Here is a 14,502-nt window from a genome sequence, read left to right as displayed (position 1 = left end):
AGTGTAAAAAAGGTTAAAATTAACTAAATATTTTTTAAAAAATTAAAAATATTCATAATTAAAAACATAATTATATCTTTAACCGCATGTATTTTCGAAAAAATATTTTATTAATTTTAATGTTTTTAACATGAAAATGACCTAATTATAAAATTAAAAGTAGTATAGAGATCTAATTGAAAAGAAAAAAAAGTATAGGAACCTAATTAAAAATTTAATAAAAATTATAGAGACTAACAGAATAATTAAACCTATCTAAAATCTAAATTATTTATTCTATAATATAAATTATAAAGAGAAATACTAGAAGGCCATCAAAATTTATTTTTTTAGCCATCAGTTAGTCATTAATATTTAAAAGTATGAGATACAATATAGTGTTAGATTACTAAAATAAAAGAATTAAAGTAAAAAAATTAAGTTGATGGCTAAGTGAATAAATAATGGCCAAAAACAATATGTTCCCTTAATATTTTCCAATTATAAATTCTAGCCCTAAATTAAACTCTAAACTCTCTAAAAAAGATGGGTTATAAAAAATAAATTTACCATAAAAAATTACTAATATTAGTTAATTAAAAATTAATTTCTTATACTTATACTAGGTTAATGTAGTTACTTATGATTATTATTAAAAATGAGCCTATTATGTAGGGTGGGCAAATTAAAAATCATAGACACCAGAAAATTGATTTTGTTACCGAACGCAAAAGGCGAATTTCTTAGTGAATTTCTTAGAGAATTTCTCAATTAGAAATATACTTTTTTTTCCAATAAATGATTATGGTTTAACTCTTAAAAAAGAGAAGTTAGATAATCACAAAGTTTATAGTCTACCGTATTCTACAACTTTCACAAATTAAGAACTAATTCATTGAGAGTTAAATTGGTTACCTATTAGTATATTATAGTATAATATAGTCTCAAAGACTATATATAATAGAATAATACCACCTCATTTTAGTAAAATTTTAGCAAAAAATTATTAGTATATACAATATGAAGGGTATTTATAAATTTAATTAATTAATATTATTGATATTATTATTAATATTAATTTTTAATATTAATAAACGGTTATTAATCGTTTAGTATTATTTCATTGAAGGGATATAATTTTTTAAAGATTATGTATATTTAAAACATTATATTTATTGGCTAAAAGGACACAACTCTTGAAGAATTGTGTATGTTCAAAATATTGTATCTATTGACAATAAAAAAGACACAACCATTTGTATACGTAACTAATCATAATTCCTATGTACAATATGTATAAAGAAGTTCTTGTCCACCATTTCAGAAACACAAGTACTAAGTATACATTTTAATCAACTATTAAGAGATTTTTTTGTTCAAGAGAGTTGAGAATTTTTTACTATTGCTAATTAAGAAATTCTTAGGTTTCATTGTGTCTTGGGAGAGTATTGTCATTAACCCTATAGCAACTAAGTGTGGGGACAAATATCTCTCTAAAGAAAGCGATCTAATCGTGCCTTGAAACCACTACACAAATATAAGATTTTGTCATCTTCTCATACAAATATACCCAACAATTTTAGAGAGATATTTCTTGAAGATGGCACAAGATCAAAACACTACGATCAAGGTTATGAATCAAGAGTTTGTTAAATTAGATCGCTTTGATGGAACGAACTTCAACCGTTGGAAAGACAAGATGATGTTTCTTCTTTCAGTTCTCAATCTTGCATATGTGATTGACCCAAAGACCACCAATTGCCGATGCCGCTGAAAATTCCACACCGGAAGAGAAAAATTGTTCAATTGAAGAAGAAACGTGATGAAGATACTTTTGCATGTCGAGGTCATATTCTTAATACTTTATCCGACCGACTCTATGATCTCTACATATCAATTCAATCACCATTAGAGATTTGAAAATTTTTGGAAGAAAAGTACAATACCGAACGACAAGGAACAGATAAGTTTATTATGATGAAATATTTTGAATTTATTATGAATGATACTATGCCTGTCATGGATCAAATTCATGAATTGCAAATCCTTGTAAGTAGACTTCGTGATCTACAAGTGATGATCTCTGAATCATTACAAGTTGGAGCAATTATTTTAAAATTGCCTTCATCTTGGAATGGTTATAGGAAGAAAATTTTACATTTTGGTGAGGACTTCACAATTGAGAAATTACTAAGGCATATACGTATACAGGAGGAAACTCGAAAACGTGATACTGTGTATCTTTCTCAAAGTTCTAAAGTGAATCATATTGGTGAAAACAACACCAATAAGAAAAAAAGAAAGTTATCTAAAGATTCAAAGCAAGATAAGAAGAGACAAAGATAGTGTTATCATTGTCACAAGAAAGGACACTATATCAAAGAATATAGACTTCTGAAAAAGAAAGCATCAAAGACCAATTTAGTGGAAGAGAAAGATCTAATTGCTATTGTTGCAGAAAAAGTACAAAACATGCATATTGGCATGGTTACAGAAGTTAACATAGCAACACAAGGAAAATCACTTGACTGGTGGTGAGATTTAGGGGCTACTATTCACGTTTGCAATGATTGCAACCAATTCAAAACATATAAAGAAGTGAACAATAGAGAGGTCTTAATGGGCAATGACAACTCAGCCAAAGTTTGTGGTCAAGGAACTGTGGAATTAAATTTTACATCTGGAAAGAAATTAAGTTTAATAAATATACTTCATGTTCCATATTTGAGAAAAAATTTAGTTTCTATTAGTCTCTTGTATAAGAGAGGATTCAAAGTTGTAATGGAATCCGATAAAGTGATCTTGCTTAAGAATGATGTATTCGTAAGAAAAGGATATTGCACTGAAGGCATGTTTAAACTTAGTATTAATAAAGTGAATGTTTCATTGTATGTTGTTGATTCTTGTGATTTATGGCATAGTAGATTAGCACACTTAAATTACAAATCAATTGAATATATGCAAAAGAATAACTATATTGATCTTAATAACAAGGATTTTAATAAGAAATGTGATATTTGCATACAATCCAAAATTACTAAGAAACCTTTTTCCTAAAGTTGAAAGAAATACACATTTATTAGAATTGATTCATAGTGATATTTGTGAACTAAATGGCAATATCACTAGAGGAGAAAAAAGATATTTTATAACCTTTATTGATGATAGTTCTATATTTACTTATGTGTATTTGCTTAGAAATAAAGATGAACCTTTTGAAATGTTTAAGAAATATAAAATGGAAGTAGAAAATATACATGATAAGAAAATAAAAGTTCTTCGTAGTGATCGAGATGGAGAATATTTTTCTAATGAATTTGATAACTTTTGTGAATTACATGGTATTGTGCATGAATCTTCCGCTCTATATACTCCGCAACAAAATGGTTTGGCGGAAAAAAAAACTGTACCTTAGTGGATATGGTTAATTCAATGTTACTAAATGCAAAATTGCCTTACAATTTATAGGGTGAAGCATTATTGACATCATGTCATATCCATAATAGGATACCATCAAGACATAGAAAGGTTTCTCCTTATGAAATTTGGAAAAGAAGGAAACCTAATTTAAATTATCTCAAAGTGTGGGGGTGTTTAACCTTTTATCGAGTTCTTGATCAAAAGATAACCAATTTGGGGCCAAGAGGCGTAAAAGGCACTTTTATAGGATATGCTCAAAATTCTAAAGCATATAAAATATTAGACTTAGTGTCTAATGTAGTTGTTGAATAAAGAGAGGTAGAATTTATTGAAAATAGATTTATCAATGATTCAACTTCTAATTCAGAGTATCCCCAAAATGATACTAATATTTCACAAGAAATAAATAATCAAAATAATAAGCGTCTAAGCGACAAAGAGTTGATTGAACCAAGGAAAAGCTTGAGAGTAAGAAAAGAAAAGGATTTGGGTCTTGATTTTATTTCTTATCAGGCTATTACCTTTTTGGTAGAAGGAATTAGGAATTCTGTAACAAACAAGATTCCTATTATTATGAACATAGAGGGTGATCCTCAAACATTCAAAGAGGCTATGGCTTCAAGAGATTCTGCTTTTTGGAAAGAAGCAATAAATGATGAAATGGACTTAATATTATCTAACAATACTTGGGGCTTGGTTGATTTGCCTCCAGGATCAAAGCCTATAGGATGTAAGTGGGTATTTAGAAGAAAGTATAACACTGATGGTTCATTACAAACCTTTAAAGAAAGGTTAGTGGCCAAGGGATTTAGACAACAAGAAGGTTTAGAATATTTTGATACCTACGCACCTGTGGCAAGAATGACTTCTATTAGGACTCTTATAGTATTAGCATCCATACATAAGTTTCATATACATCAAATGGATGTTAAAACGGCTTTTCTAAATGGAGATTTTAATGAAAAATTTTATATGGAGCAATCGGAAGGCTATGTGCTATCCGGAAATGAAAAGAAAGTTTGCAAATTAATTAAGTCTTTGTTTTGGCTAAAACAAGCGCCTAAACAATGGCATGAGAAGTTTGATTCAGTGGTGTTATCAAATGGCTTCTCATATAATAGTGCGGATAAATGTATTTACTCAAAATTTACTATAGATTATGGAGTAATCATTTGTTTATATATTGATGATATGTTAATAATCGGAACAAATTTAGAAGGAATTTATGTAACAAAGGAGTATCTAACTTCTAAATTCAAGATGAAGGATTTGAATGAAATAGATACAATATTAGGTATAAAGGTGCATAAGAATGAAGTTGGCTTTACTTTAAGTCAATCTCATTATATAAAAAAGATATTGAAAAAGTTTGATCATCTCACTATTAAAGAATCTAACACACCCTATAAATTAGAAGGAAACATGGGAAGCCCTATAGCACAATTAGAATATGCTAGTGCTATAGAAAGTTTAATGTATGTAATGCATTGTACTAGACCTGATATAGCATTTGCTGTGTGCAAATTATCAACGTTTACAAGAAAGCCTAGCAATCAACATTGAAAAGTTATAACAAGAGTTCTTGGTTATTTCAAGAAAACCATAAACTTGAGATTACATTATAGTGATTATCCCGCAGTTTTAGAAGGTTATTCCAACGCAAGTTGGATTACAAATCTTAGTGACAACAAATTCACTTCAGGATAGATTTTTACTATAGGTGGTGGAGCAATAAGTTGGGCCTCAAAGAAACAAACATGTATTACATATTCTACTATGCAGGAAAAGAAGCGGAATGGTTAAGAAACTTGTTATATGATATAAAGCTGTGGCCACATCAGACTACAGCCATTTCAATCTTCTGTGATAGTAAATCAACCATGTCTCAAGCATATAATAAAGTTTATAATGGAAAGTATAGACATATAAGTTTGAGACATGAATTTGTGAGGCAACTAATAGATGATTGTGTAATTACCATTACTTATGTAAGATCTCAAGGAAATTTAGCAGACCTTTTAACTAAAGGTTTGTCAAGGGATAAAATCAAAGAGACTACTGCTAAAATGGGATTAAAACCTATTATTGCTAAATGATGGGAAACCAACCTTATTCTAGTAGACCACTAGTTTCAAGGTTTAATGGGTAATAACAAGTTATTTAGCAATTGGAGCACTAAGGTATATGATTTAGTGCTATTTACAATAAATTAGGAGGGTGAGTTAAAACTCTTAATGGAATGATAATATTATTTATCAAAAGATTCCACCTATATGAATATAAGAGTGGTGCCGCTCTAATCGAGAATTTTAGAGGTTTTATTCTCGTAAATATTCATGAAACCAGGATGAGCACAAGGCCATATAAGTGCTTAAAATGATAAACTCTTGAACTTGGAGGGTATAAGTAATGTGTGTGATTTTTTATACTAGCAAATTGAGTATATGTTTAATCGATTAGACACCTATTATTTCATTAAAACTTTAAAATTTACACTAAAAGAATGTTTAATCTTAGTGACACATTCTTTATGCATATACTTGCATTGTATGACATTTAAATTTTGTAAATAGTGGGGGATTGAAGAGTATTTACAAATTTAATTAATTAATATTATTAATATTATTGATATTATTAATAATATTATTATTAATATTAATAAACGGTTATTAACCGTTTAGTACCATTTGGTTGAAGGGACACAACCTTTTAAGGATTGTGTATGTTCAAAACATTATGTCTATTGGCTAAAGGGACACAACTCTTTAAGAATTGTGCATGTTCAAAACATTGTATCTTGTAACACCCTACCATACAGAGTCTTATGCTTAAATCATAATTCAGAGATGGCAACGTATTACGACCTTAAAAATAAAAATTTAGTATGTATAATAGTATGAATGATTGATTATAACTAGGAGCCTTTGTAGAAAAAGGGGTAAACAAAAATCGAAATCCTAAAGCGCAACACTCCAATCGATAACGTAATGAACAAAGGATAAACCAACGCGAGATTATATATATACAAAGGAGTGTCAAAAATAGGAATATCAAGACTCAAAATCCGGCTGCGAAGATAACCGGTCCGAGCATAGCAATATATACATATGATAAAATAAGGAAAACCCTAAAGAAAACCCAAAGGGACACAAATACATAAAACCTATTCTCCAAAATCTCCCATAAGAGGAGTCATCTCAGTTTGTATTATTTAATGGAGATAAAAGTATCTAAGCAAAACATATAAACCAAAACATAGTCCCGAGAACAAAGGATCTTCGCAAATCCAGAAGTCTCCAGCAGGCCTCAGCGAGAAACCTCACGTCCTGCATCTGAAAACCACAAAATCCGCATGGGTGAGAACCAGAGGTCCCCAGCATGGTAACAGCTTCCACATATATAATACATAATAATAGAGGAAAGCCGAAGGCAATCCTAGAACTTCCTCCACATAATATCAAAGCTTATATACAAGCTAAACCATATGTGGCGACTGACTAAAGATTCTTCAGTCTAACTAATACTTCCCTTTCCAATTCCTTCACACCTCCCAACCACCAAGAGGAGTATAACGTAGCAAACACAGTTATATCAAATAAGAAATATACAAATAGGAACAGTCAACCCGACAAGTCCTGGTAGCTAACCATTGGACTGTCCCTCTGTCGCGCATCCCCAACTCGAGTTATACTCATCATAAACTTGATCATAATCATGATCCATATCCATCACCTTCACTGGTGAATATTTACGGGGGCGAGCTCATCCGGGCTTTCACAGTGCCCGGCCACCCTTACGACATAGGGTCAAAAGAGCTTCGAGTCTCAACTTGGAGCACGTGGTGGCTAGTCACTGCTTCCATCCAGGGAAACTCTCATCTCCAACAGTGGAAGTGCAACATTCACAATTTATTCAACAACATATATGCATTTATACTTAGCCATAATCATGGCTCCGCCATAACACGGCAATAATCTAGCCATCCGACTCACGGTTAAATCCATAACCAGCCAATTCATCAACAATTATGACCCTTCAGCCCATGACATAACAAGCACTTCCACCGCCATCCTCCGCCTCTCACATAATCATCTTTGATCCTCATTGATCATTCATTTTTCCCTTGCTTCACTCGCAAGTTACCACATCCCCTAGCTCCTTTTCTAATTGCTAGGCATATCATAATGATTTAAGAGATAAGTAGTGAGATCGGAGGCTTAGAAGTATGAGATTTGGCTTTTAAAACTGAAAAATTAACTTTGGGATGAAAACAGGGCCCCGCGTACGCGCACTCCACGTGCACGTGTGGATGGCCACAAAACTCATCGACGCGTATGCGTCATGCAGGCTAACGCGAGGATTGAAAAATAGCCAAGCAACGCGCACGTGTCAACCACGCATACGCGTGGGTGCTCTCGTGCCTCAGGCACAAAACTGGCACAGTTCTGGCACAACTCTCTGGAAAATGGCTGGGCATTGGGTGCAGCACATTCGGCATGCCCGCGCACATCACGCGCACGTGTGGATGGCGTTTTCGAGAAGAACGGCACGTACGCGCCAAGTGCACCTACGCACGGGGGGTCATGCTAAAAATTTTCTAAGTTAAAAACTGTAGAATTCACAGATTCAACCCCCAATCTTCCGATGGACATAACTTCCTCATTTTAAATCGTTTTTCACCCGTTCTTCGAACGGCATGGACATCCTGAATCCAATTTTATTTCTAAACAGATTTGGCACAAAACAGAGATCCGTAATACAAGTTATGTCCCGTCAAAGTATGCCCAAAAAACCATATTTTTCATACAAAACCACAAAGTACCATTTTCAAAACAAGTCATTTTTAACTCTTTTCAAAATCAATCAAAACATGCCAATTTCATCCATTTTCTTTGAAATCAATCAAAATATATCAAATTCAACATCAAGCCTCCTCAACTCACACATTGACACTTTGCCACAATTTACAAAATCACTATCCCATCATTTTAACCCACTTCCCCCAAGTGGCTCAAACTCAAACGCATTGACATATCATATACTCTTCCTCATGCCAATTTTCAACAACACCACTTCCAATAAATCATCATTGTACACAATTAATATCATACTCACCATCAACATGGTTCAGTCCACAATTCAACCATAACCAATCATCAAGCATATATCACAACATGCATATTTCTCATACATCATACCATCAAGGCATCAATAATCATCATCACATATATGACCACATCATATATTTCAATCATCCAACAACATCAACAATTCAACGCCTATCTTAGGGCCTCTAGCCTAAGTATTTCCTACCACATTATATATTAGATACGAGAAACCGAGACCACACCTTAGCCGATTTTCCAAGCTCAACCGGAGCACTTCCAAACCACTTTTCCTCAAGCTCTCAAGGCCTCAACACCTCCAAGAACAGATTTTTCACCACCAAACCTTTTTCAAGCTTTTTAATATCACCAATCAAGCTCCAATATTCACATATACAAAACCTAAGCCACAATCATCACACCCATACACAACATCTCAAAACCCAAACATCATAGAACCACAAATTACACTAGGGTTGAGAATCTTACCATACCCAAAGTCCAAGAAGACAAGATTAACCTTCTTCTTCAAGAGAGTTGGGTCCTATAACATCAAAGAGCCCAAAATCTCAACATTTTTGCTCATAAAACTCGAAAATAAGGCTGGAAATTCGAGGAGCAAAACATGGCTTACCTCAAGATTGATTGTATGGTTTTTGTAGAGCTCTCCGCGGTGAATGCGTGGCCGCAAACGGTGCGGCAATCGGAGCTCTAGATCAAAAGTTATGGTGGTTTGAAGATCAAGTGAGAGAAAGAACTTGAGAGAGTGTTCTTCTCTTCATGGCCTCCATTTCAGCGTGTTTAGTGTCTCAAATGAGGAGAGAGAGTGCTGAAAACTAGGGTTTTGGTTTAGTTATGTTGGGCTAAGGGCCCACTTTGGGTCCGGTTGGCCCGGTTTGGCCCGTTCGGTCCAATCTTGGTCCGAATTCTATAAAATTGGTACCAAAATTCTCGTCTCAATCTCCTTTATCACATTTAGCCATAAAAATCACATTTAAAACTTTCTAGAATAAATTCTCATTTACGGGTTAATTAGCCGTTAATTAACCGGGTTTTATATATCTATTGGCAATAGAAAAGATACAACCATTTATATACGTAACTAATCATAATTGCTACGTGCAATATGTATAATAAGTCCTTGTCCACCATTTAAAAAACACAAGTACTAAATGTACATTTTAATCAACTATTAAGAGATTTTCTTTGTTCAAAAGAGTTGAGAATTTTTTACTATTACTAATTAAAAAATTCTTAGATTCATTGTATCTTAAAAGAATATTGTCATTAATCTTATAACAACTAATTGTAAGAACAAATATCTCTCTAATAAAACTGCCTTAAAACTATTACACAAATATAAAATTTTGTCATTTTCTCGTACTAATATACCCAACACAATATACTATAGCATTTTCCTTATCATAATGGAAAACATTTGTTCTGCTGCCTTTACAAAAGATTGCATCCTCCCAGACGCGTTCCATCTGAAGAAGGAAATTCATGGCCATTTTCTGAGTTGTTGCCTTGTTGGTTTGAGTCAATGATTTAATGTAAAATTATTGTGGCGTCAAGAAAATTTAATAACTAAAGTATAGTGGTATAGTGGAAATTCATAGTCATTTTCTTTTAATATTACTACCATTATATTCTATATGTAAGTAATATTGTAATAAAAAAAATATATTAAAAAAATAGTGGTATAATTTTATTTTGGTTAACAAATATAAATGTAAGAAAAATATTTTAAAATAGAAAAAAATAAGAGAGATTTTGAGAAGAATTAAAGAAGAGAGATAATTTTATTGAAAAAAATTTTAAGAAGAAAAGATATAATTACTAATTTTTTGTTTGTCAATTACATTTTTATTAAAATTAGTAGTATCAAAAAATATTTCAAATTAAATATTATAAAAAAAATTAATAAGATTTGATTAATTTTTAAAATTTTAGGGATGAAAATGACTTACCTTTGAACTTTCAAGAACTATTTTGATTATAAATAATTTTTTTACATGTCAAGTGACACGTCACGTGATGTGTCACGTGTCACTAATCTAATATATCAACCAATCATCTTGTGACACGTGGTATTAACCCACCACATCATCATGCCACGTGGTACTTAACGTGACACATCATCATCCAACTAACGAAAAGACTAACGTGATCAAATTGTATATCTTTCGGAGATGATTTCGATTAATTTTGTCTTTCGAAAACCAAAATAAAAATCAAAATATCTTTCAGAAATAATTTTAGCTATTAACTCATAAGAATAAAGTAGACACAAATGATGATAATAATATTTGACAAATTCATAATAACATTATCTATCGATTCATCCATCTTAATAATACTAATGTCATACTAACTATATATACACCAAACTCAATTATTAAAATTAACTATAATATAAAATATATATTAAAAATAAATTAAATTATATATATTTATATATAAATATATAATAATTAATTTGGTGACTGATTTTTTACGTTACGTAATATTTTTATTAATTTTTAATTCAATTTGTTTTAAACTAAATCAATCAGTTTTAAATTCATCCTAAACCCTAAATATTAGAAAAGTAATATAGGAAAGAATGGAGTGTATATATGTTGACAAGTGAGTGAGGGTTGAGGAAGCATGTGGAAGGAACATGGTTTTTGGCCCACCAGGAACCTAAATAGGCATCATCATGGGGTTTGAAGTCTAAGCAAAAAATTAAGGTCTATTACAAGATGTATGGCTGTATGTTAATATTATAAAAAATTTATTAGAGTTCTTTTGAAGTATTTATTTTATAGAAATATTTGATAAATAAAAAATAATTTTTTTAAAATAAAATAAAAAATATTTGTTTCTCCAAACAAGATTTTTGAATTTTAATTTTTTGAATACGATTTTTTTAATTTTTTTGTGCATTTAGGGCAAGTTTGTTGCATCCCCAACAAACTCTATAATTTATATAGAGTTTGCCGCACCCCGGCAAACTTCAGGTTGAATTTCCAAAATAAAAGCATCATTGCTGGAGAACAGAACTTAAAACCACAATTTCATTCTCCACTTTCATTCTCATTCTTGGTATTTTTTTCCTATAATGTCAATGAATACATTGTTATCCATTCATTATAATGGTGAAATAGTGTATAATGAAGAAGACTCTATTGTTTTTAGGTTTGGACAACCAATAATTACATATATGACACCGAAAGTCAACAGTCTAACAGCGTTAAAGAATCTGATAATGCATTTCGTTGGACAGCAATAGATAAAAAGAGTGAAAAAATTTACTACAGATATCCGATTGAAGTTGATGACAATTTGTTTTATAAATGGTATGTCACAATTGGCTTGTCTCTGTTGTTAGTATGTTTATTAGACCACAGTTTTGAGAAATATTTCTGTCGCTTTGAATTAGGTATCGGTTACGTGACGACGAGGACGTACGTCTTATAAGGTCGTGGCACAACCGATGAACAAATATTCATCTATTGAAATTATTCGTGTTCCTCGTTGAGTTGGGTGGACGAAGATCATCTGTGGATATTGTCGATGATAGTCTGTCAAGTGGAGCTGTTAGACGGAATATTAGAAGAACGATGATCGATCTAAATATGCCACCTGAAGGTAGCCCAGAGGGGTCTAACATTTAAGTTGGTAATGCTGACATGATGGAAGATAATGTTGAAAGTCATGAGGATTCTGCCATCAGAGATCTGATGATGGATCAGTATAAAGTTAACCCCGATGACAGAGACGATGCTATTTGATGAGTTTGAAAAACTCTAATTTAAATTAATGATGATCAAACATTATTAACATAATTAATTGAAAAATTATTAATTTGATCTTTGATCATATGTACTAAACTAAATAATTTTGCTGTGCAGATTATGCTTGTTGGGCCGAAAAGAAAGAGAAAAATAAAGCAAGCCCATTAAAATATTTTCAACATTGATACAATTTTTTATTGTGGCTGAAACAATGATTTCTATATTGGGCCAGATTCATTTACTATTATTCTTAGCCCAAGTTAATATTTCTACTAGAAACTAGCTTGTTTGGTCCGAAACCAATATTGAGAGAAAGCAAGAAATACTTCCAACGGATCTTTTTTTTTCATCATGTGATGGAATTCAAATTTTATCAAGGAGAGTTTATACAGACATTGGGAATAAGAAAGAGAAAAAGGAATTGATTAGATAGCACTTAATGCTACACGTTACCTAAAGCAAAGGGAAGTAAAATCAACTCATCTTTAATTAATTTGTTCAAATTTATTTGATTGCTTTTCTTTCTACTTTCTCTTCTCTCTCATCTCTCTTAAACTCTCGGTCATTTCACAGAGGAAACATGGAAGCTATAGCAAGCTACCTGAAAGAAGAAGAAGCAAGCAACAAGACCATCACAATGATGGCAAGAAAAAGAAAATAAAAAGTATGTTGTGGTTGAGATCTTCACCAAGAAAGGTAAGCTTTGGTGAAGTAAGATCAAACTCTCCATACCAAAAATGAAAGAGGAGATTTCGGTCAGAGGAAGAAGATCCTCAAGGGATGGCTTGTCTCAACTACCACAGGAGGTAGCTACTGTAGCTACGTGGAGAAGATGCAGAAGTTAGAGAAGAAGAAGCTGTCATCATCAAGAACTCATCAAGGGCTAGGAGTCCTTCTTGGTGTGCAAGCAAAGAGGGATGGCTCGGATTGATGAAGCTTGGTGTAAAGGGAAGACTCAGATGTAATTGCATGTTGGATAAAGTATTCAATTTCCTCTCCTCTCTCTCTGGCCGAACCGATTTTCTTGAAGAAGAAGAATTTTAGCTTGGTTCAAATGTTTTCAACCGTGGAGGCTTCCCCTTCTATAAATAAGGGAGAACAGCCAGGACTTGAAGCAAGGAGTGAGAGTGTAAGGCACAGTGTTCACATAGCTACTTAAGCTAACAGAAGTTCTTCTCCTTCAATGTTTTTCATTTTGTAATTTTCTATTTAATTTTTTCTGTCTTGAGTCTCATGAAAAAAGGCAAACAGTGAGGTTTGTAAGAAAAATCCATAGAGCGAAAAAAGGCAGAATGCACAAAATTAAAAGAAAAAGCCATAGATGTCCTTAGAGTTCCTTTGTACATCTGTGTTGTGTTACATGATTCTGTGGAAATCCCCTTGCAAGTTGGGTTAGCACTTAGCAGTTGAAAGCTTGGCAGTGACCAAGTCAAGTTCAGGATTGGAGATTAGATTCTGAACTTGTCCCAGATAGAAAGGGTAGTTCTTAGGGAGAATTGATGTTTGTAATCAAAGATGATTATAGTGAAATTTCATCATTGTTGTGATAGAGACTGGATGTAGGCTGCACTGTGGTAGCGCGAAATTGTGAACAATACTTTTTCACAACTCTCATAATCCCCGGTAATGGCTCCAAAAACGTGGTAGCTCAATACCATGGCATTACACAACTTCGCACAACTAACCAGTAAGTGCACTGGGTCGTCCAAGTAATAAACCTTACGTGAGTAAGGGTCGATCCCACGGAGATTGTTAGTATTGAAGCAAGCTATGGTCATCTTGTAAATCTTAGTCAGGCAAACTCAAATGGATATGGTGATGAACGAAAATAACATAAAAGATAAAGATAGAGATACTTATGTAATTCATTGGTAGGAACTTCAGATAAGCGTATGAAGACGCCTTCCCTTCCGTCTCTCTGCTTTCCTACTGCCTTCATCCAATTCTTCTTACGATCCTATGCGGTTGTCAGTCGCACGGCTAATCGTCTGGAGGCATCACCCATGGTTGATGGCTACATCCCATCCTCGCAGTGAAAACTAATGCTCATGCACTCTGTCACAGTGTGGCTAATCACCGGTTTGGTTCCCTCCCCTACCGAAATAGAATCACTCTTTTGCGTCTGTCACTAACGCCCAGTAGGTTACAGGTTTGAAGCACGTCACAGTCATTCAATCATTGAATCCTACTCAGAATACCACAGACAAGGTTTAGACCTA

General features: G+C 32.7%; 1 protein-coding gene and 1 long non-coding RNA gene across 2 annotated transcripts in view; one reads left to right on the top strand and one right to left on the bottom strand.

Moving 5' to 3' along the window:
- LOC127745742 (protein MEI2-like 5) overlaps window positions 1-14,502 on the top strand; it is a 71,888-nt gene that overhangs the window by 9,928 nt on the left and 47,458 nt on the right. The gene's annotated exons all lie outside the window — the stretch shown is intronic.
- LOC127745744 (uncharacterized) lies at window positions 6,415-9,293 on the bottom strand. Its single transcript, XR_008007175.1, has 3 exons — window positions 9,139-9,293; window positions 8,994-9,048; window positions 6,415-6,731 (listed from the first exon to the last, which is right to left on the bottom strand). It is a non-coding gene; the product is annotated as an uncharacterized LOC127745744 (long non-coding RNA).

The sequence above is a fragment of the Arachis duranensis genome, chromosome 1 (assembly GCF_000817695.3).
Source record: "Arachis duranensis cultivar V14167 chromosome 1, aradu.V14167.gnm2.J7QH, whole genome shotgun sequence".
Taxonomy (NCBI): Eukaryota; Viridiplantae; Streptophyta; class Magnoliopsida; order Fabales; family Fabaceae; genus Arachis; species Arachis duranensis.
Note: the sequence above shows the minus strand (reverse complement) of the source record. Positions and strands in the feature narration are given on the sequence as shown.